The sequence below is a fragment of the Chiloscyllium plagiosum genome, unplaced genomic scaffold (assembly GCF_037043375.1).
Source record: "Chiloscyllium plagiosum isolate Xiang-an unplaced genomic scaffold, Cpla_swu_hap1 HiC_scaffold_1, whole genome shotgun sequence".
NCBI classification, from domain to species: domain Eukaryota; kingdom Metazoa; phylum Chordata; class Chondrichthyes; order Orectolobiformes; family Hemiscylliidae; genus Chiloscyllium; species Chiloscyllium plagiosum.
The window spans coordinates 131,086,978-131,113,692 of record NW_028270139.1 but is presented as its reverse complement, the minus strand read 5'-3'; the positions used below and the strand labels follow the sequence as shown (position 1 = coordinate 131,113,692).

Here is a 26,715-nt window from a genome sequence, read left to right as displayed (position 1 = left end):
TGTCAACGACACCTCCAACCTTTGTGTCATCTGCAATCTTGCTGACCCATCCTTCAATCCCCTCATCCAAGTCATTAATAAAAATTACAAACAATAGAGGCCCAAGGTCAGAGCCCTGTGGAACACCACTCACCACAGACTTCCAGGCAGAATATTTTCCTTCTACTACCACTCGCTGTCTTCTGTTGGCCAGCCAATTCTGTATCCAGACAGCTATGTTCCCCTGAATCCCATTCCTCCTGACCTTCTGAATGAGCCTACCATGGGGAACCTTATCAAATGCCTTGCTAAAGTCCATATACACCACATCCACAGCTCGACCCTCATCAACTTTTCTAGTCACATCCTCAAAGAACTCGATAAGGTTTGTGAGGCATGACCTGCCCCTCACAAAGGCGTGTTGACTGCATTTAATCAAGCCATGCTCTTCCAGATGGTCATAAATCCTATCCCTCAGAATCCTTTCTAAAACCTTGCAGACGACAGACGTGAGACTTACTGGTCTGTAATTGCTGGGGATTTCCCTATTTCCTTTCTTGAAGAGAGGAATTACATTAAATGGCAGAACAATATCGATGGGTTGAATGGCCTACTCATGTTTCTGTAATCCTATGATTCTGTATCAAACTGTGTGATGCCTCGGGGCTCATGATTCACTGCGGTAGTGCACTGGAAATCAAGCCTCGTTATTGTCAGAGTCACCACACAAAGATTTTAAAGTAAGCACATAATATTCCTCAATTTACTCAATTTTCAGACCGAGGTGAATGGAAAGCACAAGCTAGGTTTCTGTATTAAGAATCAAGAATTACAATTTATTGTAAGTAATTACGCTTTAGCTACAGGTAAGCAGTTACAAACTGTCTGCACATAATATTACAAATACAAATTCAAATCTCTTCAGCAACTCCCCTGAGCATAAACACACATGCACAAACACACAGGGAAAACTAGACTAAGGGCAGAGGAAAACTGGGAAACAATTCAGTAGTTTCTCTTCACAGATTACTGAGATTCATCTGATTCTTTTCTTTATTTGATCATGGGATGAGGACTTCACTGGCTGCACCTGCACTTATCACCTATCCCTAATTGCCCAGAGGGCAGTTAAGAGTTCACCATATTGCTGTGGGTCTGGAGTCACACATGAGCCAGACTGGGTAAGGATAGCAGATTTCCTTCCCAAAAAGGCATTAGTGAACCCCCGATAACTGACAATGATTTCATGGTCATCATTAGACTCTTAATTCCAGATTTTTATTGAATTCAAATTCCACCAACTGCCAAAGCAAAATTCAAATCTGGGCCCCCTGGACATTACCAGGCCTCTGGATTACTAGACCAGTAATAATATCACTAGGCCATTGCCTCTCCTTATCCTTTCTCTTTGGACTGGAAGCAAAGTGTTGCTGAGAATCCTCTTGTACACACTCCAGGAACTCTGCCCTTTACCCAGCTATTATCTCAGTTTATAGTCAGATAACTGAAGTAGCCTATCATAACTACTTCATAATTCTTGTACTTCTTTCTAATTTCCTTGCAAATATGTTCCTCCCTTTCCCACTAGTTGGTGGCGTATAGACTACACAAAGCAATTTGCATTGCACATATTTTTCCTAGCTCTAGCCAAATGGATTCTATCCTTCATCCCGCCACTAACCCTCAGTCATATTCTCTCTTTATTTCTACAATCTTAGTCAGTCGTGCTATTCCTTTTCTTTCTTTGCTAGTTTTCCTTGTGAGCAGGAATATTTAATACACAGCATTAAATACTCATGTAGCTGTCTCCCTCTCATTGCCAAAACCTCACCTTTCCTCACAATGACAAATTTAAAAAAAAATTGCAACCAATGCTCACTCTGACATGTAATACGTAATATAATGTTCCTCCTGCAGCAGCAACTTCCTGAAATGGATCAGATTGCTCAGCGACATACACTGTGTGGCCTTGCAGCTTAGAGGGAACTAGGTAAAAATACCAGGCTCTGTGGCGCAATTGGTCAGTGCATTCGGCTGTTTACTGAAAGGTTAGTGGTTCGAAACCACCCAGGGACGGAGTACTTGTTGTTCTCACTCCTACTACTAAAATAAGGCCTCTATTCCTGGTGAAGGGCTTTTGCTCTAAATGTCAATTTTCCTGCTCCTTGGATGCTGCCTGACCTGCTGTTCTTTTCCAGCACCACTCTAATCTAGCTTAGAGGGAACGGTGACTATAGCCTTGAGATCGAATAGGCCAAACATTCAATTTGGCTTAGGGGTGGAATAGGGCTATTCAGCCCTTCAAGCCTACTCCATAGTTCAGTAATATCATGGCTGGACTGATCTGAAACCCACATTTTCATTTACCCCCAAACACCTTTGATTACCTGCCTAACAAAAAACTGTCTACCCTGCACCATAAAAATATTCAGTGACCACGTCTCCACTGCTTTCTGGGGCAGAGATTTCCACAGTCGCACTACAAACAAAATACCCAACATCTCCATCCTAAAAGGATGACCTCTAATTTTAAAACATGCCTCTAGTTCTGGACACACCTACAAGAGGAAACATCCCTATCCATGTACACTTTGTCAGGACCATTTTGGATCATTCCAGAAGGAAATTTGTTCAGGTTTCATTTCGTTGCCACTTATGTGGCCCCTAAAGATCCTATCTTGTCTTAAACTGATCCCAATCTTCCAAGACTCTCCCACCCATCTATCCAGCCACATTCTCATCTACTCTGTGCTTCAATTGCTATGCTCACTCCTAGATCGCTAACAGTAATCCAGGGATTGCTACCATCGAGGTCTTGTTTGCTAAGTTCCCAGCTAGTTCCTTAAATTCTGACTGCATTGTCACATTCCTCTTTCTACCTTATATTGTTAGTACTGAAGTAAATATAACCATTGGTTGTTCACCTTCCCCACTTCCCTTCTTGGCAACCATTTAGTGACAACATTGACCCTGAAACTGGAGAGATGATGTACCATCCTGTAGCTGAATAAACACTGTCTGTTCCCTAATGACTATACTTCCTGTTACGATTGCTCTTTTAGTCTCTTTGTATCTCCCTGTACCTGCCACGAGCTTAGATCTGACTGCTTTCCCCAGATGATCCAGCACTTTGTCAATATTCAGAAATAAACACTGGTTAAGAGTGAAATGCACTCAGGCCACTCCTGAACTATCTCCTGGGAATTTGATGGTCACCCATTCCCTGTCACCCCTTCCCTCTCTCCCTGTGTACTATTAAGCTGTTGGGCGACCTCTCCCTATAGCTCAAACCCTCCAACCCTGACAACATCCTTGTAGATCTTTTCTGAATCCATTCAAGTTTCACAACATCCTTCCTATAGCAGGGAGGCCAGAACTGAACAAAGTATTCCAAAAGTGGCCAAACAAATGTCCTGTACAGCCATAACCTTATTCATATTTATGTGTTTTCTCCTTTCTCCTTGGCTTGAGCAAAACTTTTTTTTACTGTTATTATGTGACTACAAATATGTTGATTGAAATAGTTTTTCCTTGGTTTCTGGTTAGTAGTCATCTGACTAAAATTCCTGAATAATATTTGTATCCCACTTAAATGGTGGGAACAGGTGAATGTTTTGTTAACAGTGTAGAAGAAGTGACTACTGAATTCATCTAAATCTTGGAAGTGCAGAGATCCTGTGCAAGACGGCCACCAGAATAAAGTGGTATAAAAGCCAAGAATTTTTTTTTCCTTTTCCCAGCCCTGGGTGAGATGTGGGCATCACTGGCTGGCCAGCAGTTATTGCATATCCCGAGTTACCATTGAGAAGGTGATGGTGAGCTGCCTTCTTGAACTGCCGCAGTCCACCTGCTGTAGATTGATCCACAATGCCCTCAAAGAGTAAGTTTGAGGATTTTGACCTCGAGACAGTGAAGAAACAGCAATATATTTCCAAGTCAGGGTGGTGAGTGGCTTGGAGGGGAACTTGCAGGTCTTTCAGGTTCCCATGTATCTGCTGCCTACATCCTGGAAATGGTCATTGGTTTAGAAGGTACTATCTCAGGATCTTTAGTGAATTTCTGCAGTGCATCTTGTAGATAGTACACACTGCTGCTGTTGATCATTGGAGGCTGAGGGAGTGGGTGCTTGTGGATGTGGTGCCAATCAAGAGAGCTGCTTTTTATTGGATGGTGTCAAGTTTCTTGAAGGTCGTTGGAGCTGCGCTCATCTAAGCAAGTAGGGAATATTCCATCACCCATCGCATTCCTGGCTTGTACCTTGTAGATGGTGGACGGGCTTTGCGGAGTGAGGAAGTGAGTTACTTACTGCAGCATTATGAGTTCTGGTTCTGGTATCCATTGTATTTATGTGGTGAATCCAGTTGAGTTTCTGGACAATGGTAACCTCCAGGATGTTGATTGTGGGGGATTCAGTAATGGCAATACCATTGAATACCAAGGGGCAATGGTTAGATTGGAGATGGTCATTGCCTGGAATATATGTGAGCATAGATCCATAATAAATAAGAACAGGAGTTCCATTCAGTCCCATAAGTCTGCTCTGCCATTTAATAGGATCATGGTTGATCTGCTGTCCTACCCTTTGCTTTTCACCCTTGTTTCCCCAACTGATCAAGTATCTAACTATCTCAGCCCTAAATATACACAAAGATTGTGCCTCGACAGTTCTCTGTGGCAAGGAGTTTCAAAGACTCTCAACCACCTGAGAGAAGAAGTTCTTCCTCAACTCAGTCTTCAATTGGCATCACTTTATTCTGAGACTAGAATCAGGTCCTGGATTCTCCATGAAGGGAAACACCCCCTCAGCATTTATGCTATCGAGCCTCTTAGGAATTCTATATGATCACCTTGCATTTTCTAAGGTCCAGTGATTATAGTTGTTTGCCAGTTTAGCTTTTGGTCCTAAGACAATGCCTCTATACTGGGAATCATCCTTATGAACATTCTCTGAACACCCTGAAATAAAATGATATCTTTCCTCCAATAAGGGACCCAAAACTTCTCACAGTACTACAGATGTGGTCTCACCAGCACCTTGTACAGTTGCAGAAAGACTTCCCTACTCTTATACTCCAACCCCCACCCACCCTTGAAATAAGGGGCAACATTCCATTAGCCTTCCTGATTACCTGCTGCATCTATGTGGCAAGAAGGCTACTTACTATTTGTCAACCTAAGTCTGGATATTTTCCAGATCTTGTTTCAGTTGAACATGGACTGATTAATCATGAATGGTGCTGAATATTGTGTAATCATTGGTGAACATCCCCACTTCTAAACTTACAATGGAGGGAAGGTCATTAATGATGCAGCTGAAGATGGTTGGGCCTAAGATATTATTCTGAGGAACTCCTGCAGAGATGTCCTGGAGATGAGATGACCGATCTCCAAAAATCACAACCATCTTGCTTTGAGCCAGATGTGATACTAATCAGCTGAGAATGTAGTCCCTGATTTCAATTTTTCGAGGGTTCCTTGATGCCACACTCAGTCAAAAGCAGCCTTGATGTCAAGGGCTATCACCTCACCTCTGGAATTCAGTTCTTTTGTTCATATTTGAATCAAGGCTGTAATGAGGTCAGTTGCTGAGTGGCCTGTATTGGGTGTTACTGAGCAGGTTATTGCAGAGCCTGTGCTGCTTGATAGCACATTAATGACACCTTCCATCACTTTACTGATGATTGAGAGTAGTCTGATAGAGCGGTAATTGGTCGGGTTGGATTTGTCCAGTTTTTTTATGTACATGAGATGCATGGGCAATTTTACTCATTGTCGAGTAGATGTCAGTGTTGTAACTGAAGAGCTTGGTTAGGGGATCGGCAAGTTCTGGAGCACAAGTCTTCAGTACTGTTGCCAAATGTTGTCAGGGACCATAGCCTTTGCAGTATCCAGTGCCTCCAAACATTTCTTGATTTCTTGTGGAGTGAATCAAATTGGCTGAAGACTGGTATCCTTAATGCTGGAGACCATTGAAGGAGGCCGATATTCATCATTCATTTGGTACTTCTGGCTGAAGATTGCTGCGAATGCTTAAGCTTTATCTTTTGTACTGATGTGCTGGGCAGTATCCAGTGCCTGCAATCGCTTCTTGATATCACATGGAGTTAATTAAATTAAATGAAGATGACTATCTCTGTGTAATGTAAGTATATTATTACTCACAAAGTGAAATCTGTAGAAATAGAATAGATATCATGAGAAGCAATTGTAACAGAAGATGAAAATGCCTCTTAATATACTTTTCTTATATTTCTGTGAGTTGGTGTGATAAATATTCATGTTTTATTGTTATTATTTGGAAACTTGAATTTTAAAGTGCACAGAGACATGCATATTTTCAAGTTTGATCTGCACTTCTACATTGTGATTTTTTAGAAGGGAAGGGTACCATTTTTGTTTTACTTTAGATTTGTTCTATGAATGGGAATTTCTGACGTTTGGTGAAACATATGTTTTTGTGCAAGCTCACAACTAGGGAGTTGAGCTGGAGATGAACAGTTCAATGCATTAGAAACAAGGGATGACGAGAAAAAGAAAAGTGCTGTTGCCTAGCAACTATTTGCTCTATGGGACAGGAGGTTAGAAAGACAGAAGCATCCGGAATGTCAAGCATTGTGTAGAGGTTCAGTAAGAGAGAAAAAGTGCTCTTAGGTTAGCTGTCTCCATAAAGTCAAGGTGGGTGAAAAAGTCCTTAGTTGCTTAGAAGTAAACTCCAGAAGCAGAAAATGGCTCAAACTTGAGGGTATGGAAACCCTACAGTACTTGTTTACTCAGAAAGTGTTTGAAATCAGTGTGAAGGAAGTCCCTGGAACCAAGAAAAGGATTTGAGAAATATCTACAAGATGGCTTTTTGAAGCGGCTTGTAATGGAGCCCTCTCGGGAACAGACAATATTGGATTTATTATCATACAATGAGGCAGACTTGATAAGGGACCTGAAGGTGAAGGAACACTTACAAGGCAGTGACTATAATATGATTGAATTTACTCTTCAATTTGAGAGGGAGAAGATAGAATCAGAGATAAAAGTATTATAGGTGAATAAAGCCAAGTACAGAGGCATAAGGGAGGAGCTAGGTAGAATTGACTGAGAGTGGAGCCTAGCAGGAAAGACAGTGGAACAGCAATGACAGGATTTTCTGGGAGTAATTCAGGAGAGACAGCAAAGATTCATCTTGAGGAAAAAGAATCATGGTACAGGGAGGATAAGGCAACCATGGATGATGAGGGAAGTCAGGGATAGCATGAAAGCAAAAGAGAAAGCATACAATGTGGCAAAGGAAAGGGAAACCAGGGAATTGGGAAACTTATAAAGACTAACAGAGGGCAACAAAAAAAGAAATAAGGAGGGAAAAGATTAAATATGAGGGGAAGCTAGCCAGTAATATAAAAGAAGACAGTAAGAGTTCTTTTAGATATATAAAGGGTTAAGGAAAGGCAAAGTGGACATTGGGCTGGTGAAAAATGACGCTGGAGCGATAGTAATGGGGAACAAGGAAATGGCTGAGGAACTTCGCATCAGTCTTCATGGTGGGAGAAATGAATAATATCCCAAAAATTGAAGTAAGTGAAAGGCCAGAGCTGAGTCTGGTGGCCTTCACCATGGAGAAGGTGCTAGAAAAACTGAATGCTCTGAAGGTGTATAAATCACCTGGACCAATTGGATTACACCTCAGAATTCTAAGGGAGATAGCTGAAGAGATGGTGAAGGCGTTAGCGGTGATATTTCAGGAATTGTTAGAATCAGGGAGGATCCCAAAGGACTGGAAAATCACTAATGTGACACCGCTGTTTAAAAAGGGAGTAAGGCAAAACATGGAAAATTACAGACTGATTAGATTAACCTCGGTCATGGGTATGATCCTGAAAGCCATTGTGAAGGATGAGATTTCTGAATACTTGGAAGTGTATGGTAAAATACAGCAAAGTCATCATGGTTTCATCAAGGGGAAGTGATGCCTGACAAATATTCTAGAATTCTTTGAGGAAGTAACGAACAGGTTAGACCAAGGAGAGCAATGGATGTTATCTACCTGGACTTCAAGAAGGCCTTTGACAAGGTGCCACACAGGAGGCTACTGTGTAAGATAAGGGCCCATGGTATTCGAGGCAAGGTTCTAACATGGAAAGAAGCTTGGCTGTCTGGCAGAAAGCAGAGAGTGGGAATAAAATGACCCTTCTCAGGGTGGCAGCTGGCAGAAAGTGGTGTTCCGTAAGTGGTGCTCAGTATTGGGACCACAATTTTTGACTTTATACATTAACAATTTGGATGAAGCAACAAGCACTGAGGAAGTGGGGAGACTACAGAAGGATTTGAATAGTTTAAGAGAGTGGGCAAAGAAGTGGCAGATGCAGTACAATGTGGAAAAGTGTGAGGCTATGCACTTTGATAGAACTATTTTCTAAATTCAGAAGTCTGAAGTGCAAAGGAGACTTGCAGTTCTAGTCCAGGATTCTGACGAGGTAAATTTGCAGATTGACTCAGTAGTTAGGAAGTCAAAAGCAATGATGGTATTTATTTTGAGAGGACTTGAATATAAAAGCAGAGATATACTTCTGAAGCCCTATAACGCTCTGGTCAGACCACATTTGGAGAATTGTGCACAGTTTTGGGCCCCATAACTCAGGACGGATGTATTAGGCCTGGAGCACGTTCAGAGGAGGTTCATGAGAATGGTCTGAGGAATAAAAAGCTTAACATATAAGGAGCACTTGAGGATTCTGGGTCTATACTCGATGGAGTTTGGAAGGATGAGTGGGGATCTAATTGAAACTTAAAGAATACTAAATGACCTGGACAGAGTGGATGTTGGGAAGATGTTTCCATTCGTAAGAGAGACGAAGACCAGATGGAACAGACTTAGAATGAAGAGAAGATCTTTTAGAACAGAGATAAGGAGAAACCTCTTCAGCCAGAGAGTGGTGAATCTATGGAATTCATTGCCACAAAAGGCTCGGGAGGCCAGATCATTGAGTATACTTAAGACTGAGATAAATAAGGGGCTATCAAAGGGATCAAGGGTTATGGGGAGAAAGTAGGAGAATGGGCTTGAGAAACTTATCAGCCATTATTGAATTGCGGAGCAGACTCAATGGGCTGAATGGCCTAATTTCTGCTCCTATGTTTTATGGTCTTAAGTTACTGATCTTCCTGGACAGGACAAAAAGTGAAACTGGTTTTCTGCAGGATATCTGCAGGATTCAAAGATATTCATAGATCTCAGCATGACTTTATAGGAATGGAGCAAGGTATTGAATTTGGAAGTCTTGTGCAGAACAGGATATGAGTGCAAAACAAAAATAAAATGCAAATTTAAAGATCAAAGATCTGCTCCCTCCTCCATCACCCTGCACAGTAGGAAATATATGAATTCAATTTAGCAGTGAAAGCTCTTCATGTGATGTTGCTAAACCTTTTCCAAGAAGAATGGATCACAAATTTGGAATCACAGATTCTGTAATATAAATAACCCATGAATGAGTTAAAGTGCTGACCAGAATTGTAAGGTGAACTTGAGCACAGAATGTTATATCTCTCTGCAGTACGTCTTTATCTAATTATAGGTTATCAAATAGCAGCTACCCTTTGGTGAATGTAGTCAACAGAATCGAACTCTTAACCTCTACTTGCTTTTTTCTCCTTTATATTCCCTCCGCCTCCAAATAATCAGATTATTCCTTGTCATTTTCCTTTTCCACTTGCTTTCAGATTTGTTTCCTGGGCCTGTTCACCATTTCCTGGGTTTTCCTTAAAGCTTCTGCACTTTTCCTATTTTAGCCTTCAAAGGGATATATTTAAATGGTGGTGCAGAGATTGAATGAGGTTAATATTTGTTCCCTGATGTAAAACTCATCATTTTTATACTCAGGCCCATAACGTTTCATTGCTTTAAAAGGTATGACCATTTGTCACACCGTGCTTTGACACATTATTCCAAGATAAACATGAGCTGATGGAACTGTGGACATGAAACAAACAAAGGATAGGATTACATTAAAATAAAGACAGTTATCAAGGTCAGGTTAACTGAAGTTTTAATAAATTCAAACTGCCCCAATTTGAATTTCTGGATGTTAATGTATTTCAGTTAATTGAACTTTGTCAGCTGTAATTTGCAGTTGATTAAATCCAGTGACTGATTTCTTTCATCTTCATCAATATCATTATCCATTTCTTGCAGTTTTCAATAATAATCCTTGAATTTAAGCACATGTTTAAAACAGTACAGCCTAATTACCATGGTTTGTGTTTGTTTCTAAAAACATTTTGAGAATTGAGATCTAATAATACAGGAGTTAGTTCCTAGCCACAGCTTCTCTGTGATTTGTAGATAGCAATGACATGTATTTATCTGGAGAGTTATACATTCCAGGACAAAGCAAGCTGATTAATTGGCAGCCCGTTTACCAACCTCAACTTCTCCCCTTCCACCATGACACATGTGGCAGCAGTGGGTACCATTTTCTAAATGCACTACAGCTTCCTTTCACACCACCTTCAAACCCCACAGCCACTATCATCCGAAAGGATAAGGTTGCCAGATGCATAGGAGCACCGTTACCTACAAGTTCCCCTCCAAGCCACACAACATCCTGGCTTTAACCGTCATTGGTACTGGGTAAACCCTGGAACTCCCTCCCTGTGGATGTACCTGCACCCCATGGCCTGTAGCAGTTCAAGAAGGCAACTCACCACCACCTTCTCAAGAGCGATTTGGAACAGGTACTATTAAATTGTGTGAGAGTGTCCATTAAAATTAGGAGAGCTGTGAAAAAGAAAACATTAAACGTGTGAGCAATGGAGGAAGTCCATTAAACTGCATGAAAGCTGTTTATTACAGCACCTTTACTACAATGTCCTAACTGGTGCATTCATCATGGCAATGCTTCTACCAATCATAGTCCACTTGCCAACAGTACATACTCTTTTCTCACACTATAAAATGTTACCTTCCCTTTGGTTTGATACCTCTTCTGAATTCTCTTGATGGATGAAAAATGAAGAGTTTCAACAGAATTAGTCTTTTGTCAGCATTGCTGAAATGCAGTCCATTTTACATGTCCATATTACAGAGGAGGAGGTGCTGGATGTCTTGAAATGCATAAAGGTGGATAAATCCCCAGGACCTGATCAAGTGTACCCGAGAACTCAGTGGGAAGCTAGAGAAGTGATTGCTGGGCCTCTTGCTGAGATATTTGTATCATCGATAGTCACAGGTGAGGTGCCGGAAGACTAGCATGGTGCCACTGTTTAAGAAGGGTGGTAACGACAAGCCAGGGAACTATAGACCAGTGAGCCTGATGTCAGTGGTGGGCAAGTTGTTGCAGGAAATCCTGAGGGACAGGATGTGCATGTATTTCGAAAGGCAAGGACTGATTAGGGATAGTCAACATGGCTTTGTTCGTGGGAAATCATGTCTCACAAGCTTGAGTTTTTGAAGAAGTAACAAAGAGGATCGATGAGGGCAGAGCAGTAGATGTGATTGATATGGACTTCAGTAAAGCATTCAACAAGGTTCTCCATGGGAGACTGATTAGCAAGGTTAGGTCTCATGGTATCCAGAGAGAACTAGCCATTTGGATACAGAACTGGCTCAAAGGTAGAAGACAGAGAGTGGTGGTGGAGGGTTGTTTTTCAGACTGGAGGCCTGTGACCAGTGGAGTACCACAAGGATCGGTGCTGGGTCCTCTACTATTTGTCATTTACATAAATGATTTGGATGTGAACATAGGAAATACGGTTAGTAAGTTTGTAGATTACACCAAAATTGGAGGTGTTGAGGACAGCGAAGAAGGTTATCTCAGAGTATGACAGGATCTTGTTCAGATGGGCCAATGGGGTGAGGAGTCATGGATGGAGATTAATTCAGATAAATGTGAGGTGCTGCATTTTGAAAAGCAAATCTTTGCAGCACTTATACACTTAATGGTAAGGTCCTAGGGAGTGTTGCTGATAAAAGAGACCTTAGAGTGCAGATTCATTGTTCCTTGAAAGTGGAGTGACAGGTAGATAGGGTAGTGAAGAAGGCGTTTAGTATGCTTTCTTTTTTTTGGTCAGTGCATTAAGTATCAGAGTTGGGAGGTCATGTTGCGGCTGTACCAGACTTTGGTTCGGCCACTTTTGGAATATTGTGTGCAATTCAGGTCTCCTTCCTATTTGAAGGATGTTGTGAAACTTGAAAGGGTTCAGAAAAGATTTACAAGGATGATGCCGTGGTTGGAGGATTTGGGATATAGGGAGAGTTCGAATAGGCTGAGACTGTTTTCCCTGGAGCGTTGGAGGCTGAGGAGTGACCTTATAGAGGCGGTATGGTGGCACAGTGGTTATCACTGCTGCCTTACAGTGCCAGAGACTTAGGTTCAATTCCCACCTCAGGCGACTGTCTGTGTGGAATTTGCACATTCTCCCCGTGTCTGCGTGGGTTTCCTCCGGGTGCTCCAGTTTCCTCCCACATTCCAAAAATGTGCAGGTTAGGTGAATTGGCCATGCTAAATTGCCCATAGTGTTAAGTGAAGGGGTAAATGTAGGGGAATGGGTCTGGGTGGGTTGCGTTTCGGCAGGTCGGTGTGGACTTGCTGGGCCGAAGGGCCTGTTTCCACACTGTAAGTAATCTAATCTAATCAAAATCATGAGGGGCATGGATAGGGTAAATAAACAAGGTCTTTTCCCTGGGTTGGTGTGTCCAGAAGTAGAGAGTATAGGTTTAGGATGAGAGGGGAAAGATACAAAAGGGACCTAAGGGGCAACTTTTTAACATAACGGGTGGTACGGGTATGGACTGAGCTGCCAGAAGAAGTGGTGGAGGCTGGTGCAATGACAGCATTTAAAAGGCATTTGGATGTATATATAACTAGGAAGGGTTTAGAGGGATATGGGCCAAATGCTGATTAATGATAGATTAATTTAGGGTATCTGGTTGGCATGGATGAGTTGGATGAAAGGGCCTTTTCCTGCACTATACATCACCATGACTCTACTTGTACATCTGAGACAGAGGTACAACAAAGACCAAGTTTGAGATATTGTGACGATGCTGCTCCTTTAACGTTGTCCTTGGCTTATTTTCAGGAGGTCGTAAAGACACAGGCTCCGAAATGTCTGGGGTTGATCTACTTAACAAAGCTTTTAAGGTTTACAAAAATCACTTGTACAATGAAAGGAGAGTGGCCAGTTCTCCCAGCTCAGCTTTTCTCTTGTTTGGTTTGGTTTTAGTCGGCAGCCAGTTGTGAAGCTGCTGGACCCAAAGAAACAGACCCATGCTTGATCCTCCCTCTCTCTGGACCCAAAGAACCAGGTCCATCCTGATTCTCCTTCTGTCTGACATCTCTCCTGTAAGAAACTGTGTTTGATTTTTCCTTTTCTTGCACAAGGGTGCCTATGGGGATTGTTGCAGGAATCTGGAACAGCATCATTAAGCTGGGATAATCTGTTGGGTTTTTAGATAGGTTAAGTTATTCTATATCCTGTTCATGCTGTAATCTTGCAAATAAATTCTGTTTTGTTTAAAACTAAGTGGTTGGGCCAGCTGCATCCCTCCTGGAATATCCCCACTACACCTGCTTAGTGGGCGGCACGGTGGCACAGTGGTTAGCACTGCTGCCTCACAGCGCCAGAGACCTGGGTTCAATTCCCGCCTCAGGCGACTGACTGTGTGGAGTTTGCACGTTCTCCCCGTGTCTGCGTGGGTTTCCTCCGGGTGCTCCGGTTTCCTCCCACAGTCCAAAGATGTGCAGGGCCAGGTGAATTGGCCATACTAAATTGCCCGTAGTGTTAGGTAAGGGGTAAATGTAAGGGTATGGGTGGGTTTCGCTTCGGCGGGTCGGTGTGGACTTGTTGGGCTGAAGGGCCTGTTTCCACACTGTAATGTAATCTAATCTAATCTAAAAAACAACTCACAAGGTTAGGGTCCAGGTTACTTTCTTGAAATGTTTTGAGGGGGTCTGGCCTGGTCCATGACAATATCAATAATAATAAAAACAGAAAATACTGGAGAAACTCAGCAGATCTGGTGCTATCTGTGGAGGACAAAACAGAGTTAATGTTTCAAGTTTGATATTACTCTCTTAAGAATGCAACATCTTAAAGATAAGTTAAGAACAGGTAAAATACTTGTCAAGTTTGTTTGTGCCTCTTTTCATTTCTAAAATAGTGATAACACAGTTCCATGACTGAATGATGACTTATGTGAGAGTAGATTAAACAGATTAATAGTAAGGTTTACTAATTGATACCATGCCCTGCAGTGCATTTGGTATGACTTGCTCAATTTTTTTTTCCATTTGTTGATTTGATCCATTTATGCCATTATATTGAGTCATAGAGACCAACCTGAACATGCATATCAATAAACCAGACAAACAGCCAGGAATAGTTCATCTTAGCCCACATGGCCATAACACCAAAAGGCACATCATTCTTATTGATGGATTCAAATACGCATCCATTGGACCTACTACACAGCTGGAATGGGAAGTCTTGTTCGAAAGCAAGCTAAAAAACTTCTTGCTGGACTTGTGTATGAACACGAGCTAGAACATAGAACATAGAACATAGAAGAATACAGCGCAGTACAGGCCCTTGGGCCCTCGATGTTGCGCCGATCCAAGCCCACCTAAACTACACTAACCCACTATCCTCCATATACCTATCCAATGCCCTCTTAAATGCCCATAAAGAGGGAGAGTCCACCACTGTTACTGGCAGGGCATTCCATGAACTAACGACTCGGAAGCTGTCACATGATATTTCGTCTTCACAGCTCACTACATATGCATTTATCCCCAGAACACCTACAAGTAATGTCACTTAAAATCTATCCATGACCGTTTCTATATAACATGTCCTGGCCAAAGGTTTGGGAAATTTACTACAACTTCTGAAGAAAGTTATAGGTTGCATTACAAAAGGGACAGTGACAGCCTGGACACAAAAATGATTGAGTGATAGAAAACAGAGAATGATGGTCAATGATATTTTTCAGGCTGGGGGAAGGTTTGTCGTGGAGTTCCCCAAGAGTCAAATTGGGATCCTTGTTTCTCCTGATATATATTCACGATCTGGATCTTTGTGTGAAGAGGACAATTTCCCAGTTTGCAGATGATCATAAAATTGGAAGAATTGTAAACTGTGAGGAGGATAGTGTGGAACTCCAAAAGAGCACTGACAAGTTGATGAAGTGGGCAGCTGGGTGACAGATAAGCTTCAATGTAGAGAAATATGAGGCGATGCACTTTGGTGGGAAGGACATTTAAAAACAATATAAAATAGGGAGTACAATTCTAAAGGAGGTGTAGGAACCAGGGCATTTGGTGGCATGTGTGCACAATCATTTAAGGTGGCAGGACAGGTAGAGAGAGGAGCTAATTAAGCACACTGTTCTCAGCTTTATTCAAGTTAGAATTCAGTTATTGTCATACATACGCAAGTACAGGGATACATGAGTACAGTGAAAAGTGTAGAAAGTTACCATTTCTGGTGCCGTCTTAGGTACAAAGATACCTAGGTATAAAATCTTATGTATAAATTAGAAAAATAAAGAAATAAAAGTAAAAAAAAATCAGCATTAATAATTATTACTAGGGGCATAGAGTACAAAAACAAGAAGGTAATGTTGGATTTGTAGAAAATATTTGATAGACCTCAGCTGGAGTAATGTCTACAGTTATGGGTGCCACATTATAGGCAAGTTGCAACTGCAAATGAGGATGGATTGAAGAGGTTGGGACTGTTCTCCTTGGAGAGAAGAAGGCTGCGAGGAGATCTGATTGAGGTTTTGAAAATCACAAGTGGGCTGCTCAAAGTAGATAGGGTGAAGCTGTTCTTGCTTGTAAAAGAAACACGAATGAGACGGCACAGATTTAAGGTGATATGCATGGAGCAAGAGTAATATGAGAAAAAAAAATCACAGAGCGAATTCTTTGGGTGTGGAATGCACAGCCTGAAAATATGGTAGAGGCAGGTTCAATCATTCAAGAGGGTATTGGAGTTTTTTTCAGATGGTAATGGCTTCCAGAGATATGAGGAAAGGGCAGGAAATTGGCACTATATAACAGAGTACACCTAGATAACAGAACCAATGAAGGTATGATGGACTGAATGGCCTCCTTCTGCACTGCAATAATTCTGTGATTCTGTGAGGTTATTGGGGAGAATAAATACTGGAATTAAATGCTGGTCTAGCTAGCAATACCCTCTTCCTAGGCATAAATAAATAAAACAGAAGAGAATGTGGACTTGAAGCCACAATCAAATCATAGATCATAGAGGTGTACAGCGTGGAAATAGAACCATCAGTCCAAACCAGTCCATGCCAGCCATAATCACAAACTAAACTAGCCCCACCTGCCTACTCCTGGCCTATATCCTTCCAAACCTTTCATATTCATGTATTTATCCAAATGTATTTTGAACATTGTAATTGTACCTGTAGCTAGCACTTTTTCTGGAAGTACACTCAGCCGTGATCTTATTAAATTGGGGAGAAAATTCAAGGGGCTGCATAGCCTACTGCCTCCTAATTCATATCCTAATGCACATAATGAGTTCTGACCTTGACAGTGACATTCAATTGCAATTCTGGAATAAATAAAGATTTTTTTATTTAAAATAGTGAAATATACCAATCACATGACACCAGCAAAATCAGACAAAATTGACACTAAGGTAAAAACAATGACTGCAGATGCTGGAAACCAGATTCTGGATTAGTGGTGATGGAAAAGCACAGCAGTTCAGGCAGCATCCAAGGAGCAGCGAAATCGACGTTTCGGCAAAAGCCCTTCATCAGGAATAAAGGCAGTGAGCCTTGAGTGTTGAGAGATAAGCTAGAGGAGGGTGGGGGTGGGGAGAAAGTAGCATAGAGTACAATGGGTGAGTGGGGGAGGGGATGAAGGTGATAGGTCAGGGAGGAGAGGGTGGAGTGGATAGGTGGAAAAGGAGATAGGCAGGTAGGACAAGTCCGGACAAGTCATGGGGACAGTGCTGAGCTGGAAGTTTAGAACTAGGGTGAGGTGGGGGAAGGGGAAATGAGGAAACTGTTGAAGTCCACATTGATGCCCTGGGGTTGAAGTGTCCCGAGGCGGAAGATGAGGTGTTCTTCCTCCAGGCTTCTGGTAGTGAGGGAGCGGCAGTGAAGGAGGCCCAGGACCTCCATGTCCTCGGCAGAGTGGGAGGGGGAGTTAAAATGTTGGGCCATGGGGCGGTGTGGTTGATTGGTGCGGATGTCCCGGAGATGTTCCCTAAATGGCTCTGCTTGGAGGCGCCCAGTCTCCCCAATGTAGAGGAGACCGCATCGGGAGCAACGGATACAATAAATGATATTAGTGGATGTGCAAGAAAAACTTTGATGGATGTGGAAGGCTCCTTTTGGGCCTTGGATAGAGGTGAGGGAGGAGGTGTGGGTGCAGGTTTTACAGTTCCTGCAGTGGCAGGGGGAAGTGCCAGGATGGGAGGGTGGGTTGTAGTGGCACGTGGACCTGACCAGGTAGTCACGGAGGGAACGGTCTTTGCGGAAGGCGGAGAGGGGTGGGGAGGGAAATATATCCCTGGTGGGGGGGTCTTTTTGGAGGTGGCGGAAATGTTGGCGGATGATTTGGTTTATGCAAAGGGGTGCATATGACAGTTCGATAATATGGGTAAAAACTTCACATTCCCAGGAGAATTTTTCTTATTCATTCTCAGGATGTGGATATTGCTTTTAAATGTGGGCAGCACTTATTGTCTATCCCAGAAGGCAGTTAAGACAATAGACAACAGACAATAGGTGCAGGAGTAGGCCATTCTGCCCTTCGAGCCTGCACCACTATTCAATATGATCATGGCTGGTCATCCTTAATCAGTATCCTGTTCCTGCCTTATCTCTATAACTCTTGATTCCACAATCCTTGAGAGCTCTATCCAACTCTTTCTTAAATGAATCCAGAGACTGGGCCTCCACTGCCCTCTGGGGCAGAGCATTCCACACAGCCACCACTCTCTGGGTGAAGAAGTTTCTCCTCATCTCTGTCCTAAATGGTCTACCCCATTTTTAAGCTGTGTCCTCTGGTTCGGCACTCACCCATCAGCAGAAACATGTTTCCTGCCTCCAGAGTGTCCAATCCTTTAATAATCTTATATGTCTCAATCAGATCCCCTCTCAGTCTTCTAACTCAAGGGTATACAAGCCCAGTCGCTTCAGTGTAAGGTAGTCCTGCCATTCCAGGAATTGTCCTCGTGAACCTACGCTGCACTCCCTCAATAGCCAGAATGTCTTTCCTCAAATTTGGAGACCAGAACTGCACGCAGTACTCCAGGTATGGTCTCACAACACAAGGGCCCTGTACAGCTGCAGAAGCACCTCTTTGCTTCTATACTCAATCCCTCTTGTTATGAAGGCCAGCATGCTATTAGCCTTCTTCACTACCTGCTGTACCTGCATGCTTACCTTCATTGACTGGTGTACAAGAACACCCAGATCTCTCTGTACTGCCCCTTTACCTACATTGATTCCATTGAGGTAGTAATCTGCCTTCCTGTTCTTGCCACCAAAGTGGATAACCATACATTTATCCACATTAAACTGCATCTGCCATGCATCTGACCACTCACCTAACTTGTCCAGGTCACCTTGTAATCTCCAAACATCCTCATCACATTTCACCCTGCCACCCAGCTTTGTATCATCAGCAAATTTGCTAATGTTATTACTAATACCATCTTCTATATCATTAACATATATTGTAAAAAGCTGCGGTCCCAGTACTGATCCCTGCGGTACCCCACTGGTCACTGCCTGCCATTCCGAAATGGAGCTGTTTATCACTACTCTTTGTTTCCTATCAGCCAACCAACTTTCAATCCAATCTAGTACTTTGCCCCCAATACCATGCGCCCTAATTTTGCTGACTAACCTCCTATGGGGGACTTTATCACAACCTTTCTGAAAGTCCAGGTACACTACATCTACTGGATCTCCCTCGTCCATCTTCAGAGTTACATACTCAAAAAATTTCAGAAGATTAGTCAAGCATGATTTCCCCTTCATAAATCCATGCTGACTCTGACCAATCCTGTTACTACTATCCAGATGTGTCGTAATTTCATCCTTTATAATAGAGTCCAGCATCTTTCCCACCACTGAGGTCAGACTAACTGGTCTATAATTTCCTGCTTTCTCTCTCCCACCTTTCTTAAAAAGTGGTACAACATTAGCCACGCTCCAATCCGCAGAAACTGATCCCGAATCTATCGAACTCTGGAAAATAATCACCAACGCATCCATGGATTTCTCGAGCACCTCCTTCAGTACCCTGGGACGTAGACCATCAGGCCCCGAGGACTTATCAGCCTTCAGACCTAACAGTCTCTCCAACACCAATTCCTGGCAAATATAAATTCCCTTCAGTTCAGGTCCTTCAGCCACTGTTACCTCAGGGAGATTGCTTGTGTCTTCTCCAGTGAACACAGATCTGAAGTACCAATTCAATTTTTCTGCCATTTCTTTGTTCCCCGTAATATATTCTCCTGTTTCTGTCTTCAAGGGCCTAATTTTAGTCTTAACCATTTTTTTGCCTTTCACATACCTAAAAAAACTTTTACTATCCTCCTTTATATTATTGGCCAGTTTACCTTCGTACCTCATTTTTTCTCTGCGTATTTCCTTCTTAGTAATCCTCTGTTGTCCTTTAAAAGCTTCCCAGTCCTCCGTTTTCCCACTTATCTTTGCTATGTTATACTTTTTCTCTTTTAACTTTATATGTTTCTTAACTTCCCTCGTCAGCCACGGCCACCCATGCCTCCTCCTGGGATCTTTCTTCCTGTTTGGAATGAACTGATTCTGCAACTTCTGCATTACACACAGAAATATCCACTATTGTTCCTCCACTGTCATTCCTGCTAAGGTATTGCACCATTGAACTCTGGCCAGCTCCTCCCTCATAGCTCCATAGTTCCCTTTATTCAACAGAAATATTGTCACTTCCGATTGTACCCTCTCCCTCTCAAATTGCAGATTGAAGCTTATAGTATTATGGTCACTACTTCCCAATGGCTCCTTCACTTCGAGGTCCCTGACCAATTCTGGTTCGTTGCACAATACCAGATCCAGAATTGCCTTCTGCCTGGTTGTCTCCAGCACCAGCTGCTCTAAGAATCCATCTCTGAAGCACTCCACAAAGTGTCTTTCTTGAGGTCCAATACCATCCTGATTCTCCCAGTCTACCTGCATGTTGAAATCCCCCATTACAACTGTAGTAACATCTTTGCAACAGGCCAATTTCAGCTCCTGATTTAACTTACATCCGACATCCAGACTACTGTTTGGGGGCCTGTTGATAACGCCCAAGAGGGTCTTTTTACCCTTAGTATTTCTCAGCTCTATCCACACTGACTCTACATCCCCTGATTCTAGGTCCCCCGCACAAGGGACTGAATATAATCCCTTACTAACATGGCCACCCCACCCCCTCTGCCCGTCAGACTGTCCTTACGATAGCATGTGTAGCCTTGAATATTCATTTCCCAGGCCCTGTCCACTTAAAGCTACGTCTCAGTTATCCCCACAATATCGTATCTGCCAATTTTCAAAAGAGCCTCAAGCTCATCAATATTATTTCTCATGCTTCATGCATTCATGTATAGTATTTTTAATTTGTTCCTGCCCTCACCCTTCACATCAATTCCTATTTCACTCAACCTTACAGCATGATCCCTTATTGTAATGCAACATTGAAATGCAATATTGAAATGCAACAGATTTAAAACTGCCTTACAATAATAAAATTAACCTGCACTTTGAAAAGAAAGTGAAAAAATGATACAATATTTCCAAACGGATTGAAGATGACAGAAGGACCATGCAGAACACAAGGCTGGACTTCATGGAGGCAACTGTTCCTAAGGTACAGCATTGCCTCAAAATCAAACAGCAAGCACAGAATTAACACCCAAGTCACAGAGGCTGACTCTTTCACTCGTTTTCAACTTAAATAAATGTTGAGCCTTCCTGATTCTGTAGCCCCATTGAAATTTCTCTGCTGGTGCCATGAATAAGAGGAGGTTACGTATACAGAGACCTTTAGAGGAATCTCCTTTACAGAAAGGCATATAAAGGGGAAACAAGCAAAACAGAAATAGCTGGAGAAACTCGGCCGGTCTGGCATAATGTGTGGAGAAACAAACAATAGTTAATGTTTCCTGTCCACTGACCAGTTCCACAGATGCTGCCAGACCTGCTGAGTTTCTCCAGCTATTTAGTTTTGCTTGTTTCAGATTTGTCATCCGCAAACTTGGTGATAGTACATTCACTTCTCTTGTCCAAGTCATTAACATGCATCGTAAATAATTGTAGCCCCAGCACTGATCCCTGTGACAATCCACTAGTTACACTGTAACATCTTGAAAATGCCCCCTTGTCTCAACTCTGCCTTCTTTTAGTGAATCAATCCTCTATCCATGCAAATACACTACCCACAATACCAGCTTTATGTGCAGAACTTCAAAACAGTATGTTTCAAACAATACATTTCAAATGGCGAGAAGGAATGATGGGGCAGCAAGTCAATCAAATTCCATAAGAACATTCCACCAGAAGTGTGCTGAAGGATGGTCAGACCAGAAATCCTGCAAGTTGGCCAAGATCACAGTGGCTCAGTGGTTAGCACTGTGGCCTCACAGTGCCAGGGACCTGGGTTTGATTCCTGGCTCAGGTGACTGATTGTGTGGAGTTCGCACATTCTCCCCGTGTCTGTGTGGGTTTGCTTTGGCTTTCTCTCATAGTCCAAAAGATGTGTAGGTCAGCTGAACTGGCCATGCTAAATTGCACGTAGTGTTAGGTGCATTAGTCAGGGTTAAATATGGGGAGATGGATCTGGGTGGGTTACTTTTCGGTGGGTTGATATGGACTTGTTGGGCCGAAGGGCCTGTTTCCACACTGTAGGAAAACTAATCAAACATATACTTTGAGCACCAACATAACTTCACAATCACGGATGATCTACCTGTGCATGACAGAAGACCTGTTTTTCAAATTTTCCTTCAGGAATATTTATTGGAAAGGAAGCAATGGGGACACGTAGACACTGCCAGGTGTAGAGCCCCCAAGACTCAGTCAGCATTGTGGTCACTTGCGATCTCAAAAGAGAATGAAGATTTAAAATCTTGTTATGAAATCTAAGATTATACAGGATTGTCATTTTTGGAAATCATGCCTGTAAAATACTAAAAACAAGAAGGAGCAGTCCAACTCACCTGAGTTCACAAATGAATCTTTAATTGAAGATGTTAAACAGTCTGCTAAACAAAGCAGAAGAGTCAATGTTAGCAATAGTGATAGCACTAAGTGAGCAGCAGTCATTCAGTAACACGATTGAGAGTCTGAAAAAGCTTAAGTCACCAGTCATCACTGCAGAGTGCAAATAAAGACATCTGCCTGATCAACAACTCAAGGGAGATAAGCTCCATATGATTCATGCGAGCCAGACCAATACCCACACATATAGTCAGGATGAAAAAGACTTGAATTCAGAAATTGTGATAAAGAGACTGCCTCTTCTACTGAGAAAGAAAATGCAATGATTAGATTCCCTACAGTGTGGAAACAGGTCCTTCAGCCTAACAAGTCCACACTGACCCTCCAAAGAGTAACCCACCCCCCGCTGACTAATGCACCTAGCATGGCCCATTCACCTGACCTGCACATCTTTGGACTATGGGAGGAAGCCTACATAGACATGGGGAGAATGTGCAAAATCCACACAGACAGTCACTAAGGCTAGAATTGAACCTGGAACCCTAGCACTGTGAAGTAGCAGTACTAGCCACTGAGCCACTGTGCCAATGCTATGACTGACTCAGAAATCCAGGAGTCTGAAAAGAGATCAAAAGTCGACAGGATGGGGGAACTATATGAGCTAATGGACAGGGAATTACATGTCCTCCAGATTAGGTAATGGACCGACAACAAGTCTACGAAGAAGAACATCTTCAATGAAGGATGTCGGAGAGATAAACGATCTTCCACTGGAGGAGTTATTCACAGATCAGAACTAGGGCCAACAATCCTCAAGTAAGAGACCTATCATTGTTCCAAGTCTAAAAAGAACACATTCTGAGAAAAGGATGAAATATCCAGACTCCTTGCCTTTGTCGTGTCACAGACCTATGGGCCAATGGTGTAGTGGTAAGTACAGTATAGATATTTATGTAATTATATAATGGGTTTACTATGGGAGAAATGCCTGAAGGGAGAATAATGCAATGATTCGGAAGGGGTTGATGTTCATGTTACATTGGCTCAATCAATTCTATTGATGTCAAACGTAGTCTGTGGTGGAGTTAAGGATTCTTGCTTTAGTTTTTTTGATGGAAGCAGATGAACAAGCTTACTAAGGTCTTAGTAATTATGCCTGACCAAATATAGTTGCATTTATTGCTATTATACAGTAAACCTTCTTGTCTTCTAAGGAAAGTACGCCTTCTGTAGATACTTTACAGTGGAATATCATCTACCACTAATCACTAGATCCATTCAAGGCAAAACAAAGACAAAGAGGATTTCTGGTAATGAGCTACTCAAAAAACCTTTATCTAGTACCAAATACTGATAGAGATGGCAAATACATAAGTTGCCAGCAGTGGTTGTCTGGGAAAATGCAAAGCAATTGATTTGGACTCTCTTGGATGCGAAAACAATACGATAATGATCATTCTGGTGCTGTCTTTATTTTAGTAAGGATTCTGCCTTCCTAGCCTTACCAGGTTTGTCTATGTGTCCCTGTAAATATTGGCTGTCAACTTTCAAGTTGATGACCTTCATGAGGATAATACGAGATGGCATTCAGATTATTATTAACCTGAAGTATTAATGTTTGCTTTTCACCAAATACATCTACAGAGCTTTTTATCTTGCATTTTCTGCCTTAATTTCAGATTAAATTTGCTTTTACATTACAAAGTTTCAGAACCAAATATATAACTGTGTTCAAGTAAATAATTTGCTTTACTTCATCCTCAATCAGTATCAGGTTACAGTTTATATGGCTGAGTCCTGACTGCATTAAGGAACATACTGGTTAAAGTTCAAAGTACAGTGTAACCAGCAGATAATCTTTCATCTCCATCACATAACCATCACCACCTATCCTTAACTATTATACTTTACTTACAGTTTTTGTACCTATTCAAAAATGTCCAAGATCACAGAGACTAAAATTAAGCTAAAAGGAATATCATTAAGATTAAGTAATTAGAAAAGTTAGCAAGTAAAACTAAATAAGTTTAAGTTTAAGATATAGCAGGTGAAGTCAACCATGTGGAATATTTAACCTGTCATAAATGTGAATTCATGATTCCATCCAGTATCCTGGATGATCACATGTGCAGGAAGTGATCCCAACTGCAGAAATCTGACCTCTGTGTTTCTGTTTATTTTAAAATTTGATTTGTTGTTGTCATATGTACCTAAGTACTGTGAGAAACTATGTTTTGTTAGCACTCCGGGCAGATCTTAGCCAACAAGAACATATAGATCATAGGGTGCTTAGACAGAGCTCGGCATACAAGGTTACACTGCACAGGAGATGCATGAAGCAAGGGGTCCATTGAGCAGTCTAATAATAGCAGGGAAGAAGCTGTTCTTGAATCTGTGTGTGTGTGTGTGTGTGTGGACATAGACTCGATGGGCTGAAGGGCCTCTTCCACCCTGAATGATCCTACGATAATTGTGTGTTTCTGCAAAGAAGTAGCTGAGCTGAATATTTGTAGAAAAAGCTGGTGACTTTTTAGTGTCAAATATAGATATTTCAGTTAATTATTCTGAACATCATAAGGATTGTAAATGGAAGAGATAAACTGTCTAACTGCACAGTAGAAAAATCACAAATAATTGATTATGGGTAACTGAAATATATTTCTATTACATGGTGTTTAGGGAATACTTTAATAATCTGTCAATTTACATAGATCAGCTTAGATCAGGTAGATGAAATTGTAGATCAGCACCCTTGATAGCTATGTTATACTTATACCATAAATATATTTATTTTTGCCTGGCAAAATGGATGGTCAATGTGCCATGTTCAGGTGGTGACAAAGAGAGGGCAGAAATCCTGTACCTGGGTTGTACTTACCTGAGCTTTTTCACTCAGCTGTACTGAGGAGTGTTTTTTGTGCATATGTCATGAGAAGCTGAGCAGGAGACAGGTCCCAGTGAGTGCAATACACTGTATTTCAGATGTGACATTGTCATTGACAGTGTGTTAAACTTGGAACACAGGTGCACAGCCAGCAGGAGTAATCCAAAACCCTGACCTATTGCACTCACTTATTTGAGCTTGTTTTTGGCTTTCTTTGCCTTACACTTTTGTTCTCATGATCTTTCTTTGGAATGGAGCTATAATTTGATATCCTATCTTTATGAATTTAAGGCCAAGAATTTCCTTGAAGTTGCTGCACCTCCAAAACTATAATTCCCAGGTTGTGATGGAAGTCTCCCCTTGTTACAGGTCATTCTGCTATAATGCGACAGTTGCTTTCTTCTGAAACCTCATGCTGTAGAAAACCGTGCTATGAAAAACCACTATAGAAAATCACTTTTTAAGAAAATCGCTATACCTGCTCAGAACGTTTGCGTTATCCCAACAGCGTCCACAATCCATCGATCACGTTGACGAAATGCATGTTATACCAGAACAACTTGTACTTGGAACAGTTGCCTGAAGTAGGCAATGGATTCTTAATGATAGTATGAGCATTGTATGAGAACTGAAGGATGTCAAGGAGATTTGTAGCCAGAAGCAGGAGTACCTGCATTAGGGGAAGGCTTCGCAATCCCTTAGCACCCATTATACCAAAATAAACCCACAAAAGCTGACAATTCACTGGGGCATCATCTCAGAATTTTGTCTCCTCCTGGACCTGAGCCCTCAATGAGTTTTACAACTCTGTCCATAGTCATGAAAATCATTTTGCCTTGACATTTTATTTTGCATTGTCCTTTCAAGAGAACATAATACTTGCCTCATCATATGAATAGAAAGACCCGTTATATTCCTAAGAACGAATAACATCAGCAGGGCAAGTTTCTCTCTCACCTTTCAGCATGACTGGCTTTCTAAGAAAAAATCATTTGACTTATTGCTGAAACCATATTACCTCAGGAGGTGGGGGTAATAAGCTGAAACATATAAGGAAGCTTGCTGTTATCCAATGACTCCTGTAGTAGTTTTGTTTAGTGACTTTGGTGCAAATAACCAAACCTCTGAAGATTTTATATGTGCTCAGAAAGTAACTTGCTGGAATGCTGTTTTGAGGAGTATCTGCATTCAAGATCACAGAACAACAGAGCACTGTTGAGAAATGTACTTAATTTGTCATTCATCGAACCTGATATGCCATGCTACTACATGACAAAAATGTGCACCTTTGTATTCTTTATTAGATATTGCTGAAAAGACCAGCATTTGTTTGCCCATCCGCAACTGTCCTGAAAATGAATGACATTTCAGAGTTAACACATTGCTAAGGTTCAAGACCAGACCAGGTAAGTATGGCAGGTTTCCTTCTGTGAAGGACATTAGTAAATCTGATGAGTTTTTCGAATAACCAATGACAGTTTCATATAATATAGGAGAGATTTAGGAAAAAATTCCAGAACTTACAGTGTAGACAGCTGAAGCCCGGGCTGTCAAACATGAAGAAAATGAACAGATTGGTTAGAACTTATACTCCTTTAGAATAAACATTGATAACCATTGATTCCAA

At 41.8% G+C, this 26,715-nt stretch overlaps 1 long non-coding RNA gene across 1 annotated transcript; it reads right to left on the bottom strand.

Moving 5' to 3' along the window:
* Positions 1-801: 801 nt before the first annotated feature.
* LOC148152216 (uncharacterized) lies at positions 802-26,715 on the bottom strand. The gene is made up of 3 exons (XR_015758168.1): positions 26,613-26,715; positions 22,204-22,248; positions 802-6,151 (listed from the first exon to the last, which is right to left on the bottom strand). It is a non-coding gene; the product is annotated as an uncharacterized LOC148152216 (long non-coding RNA).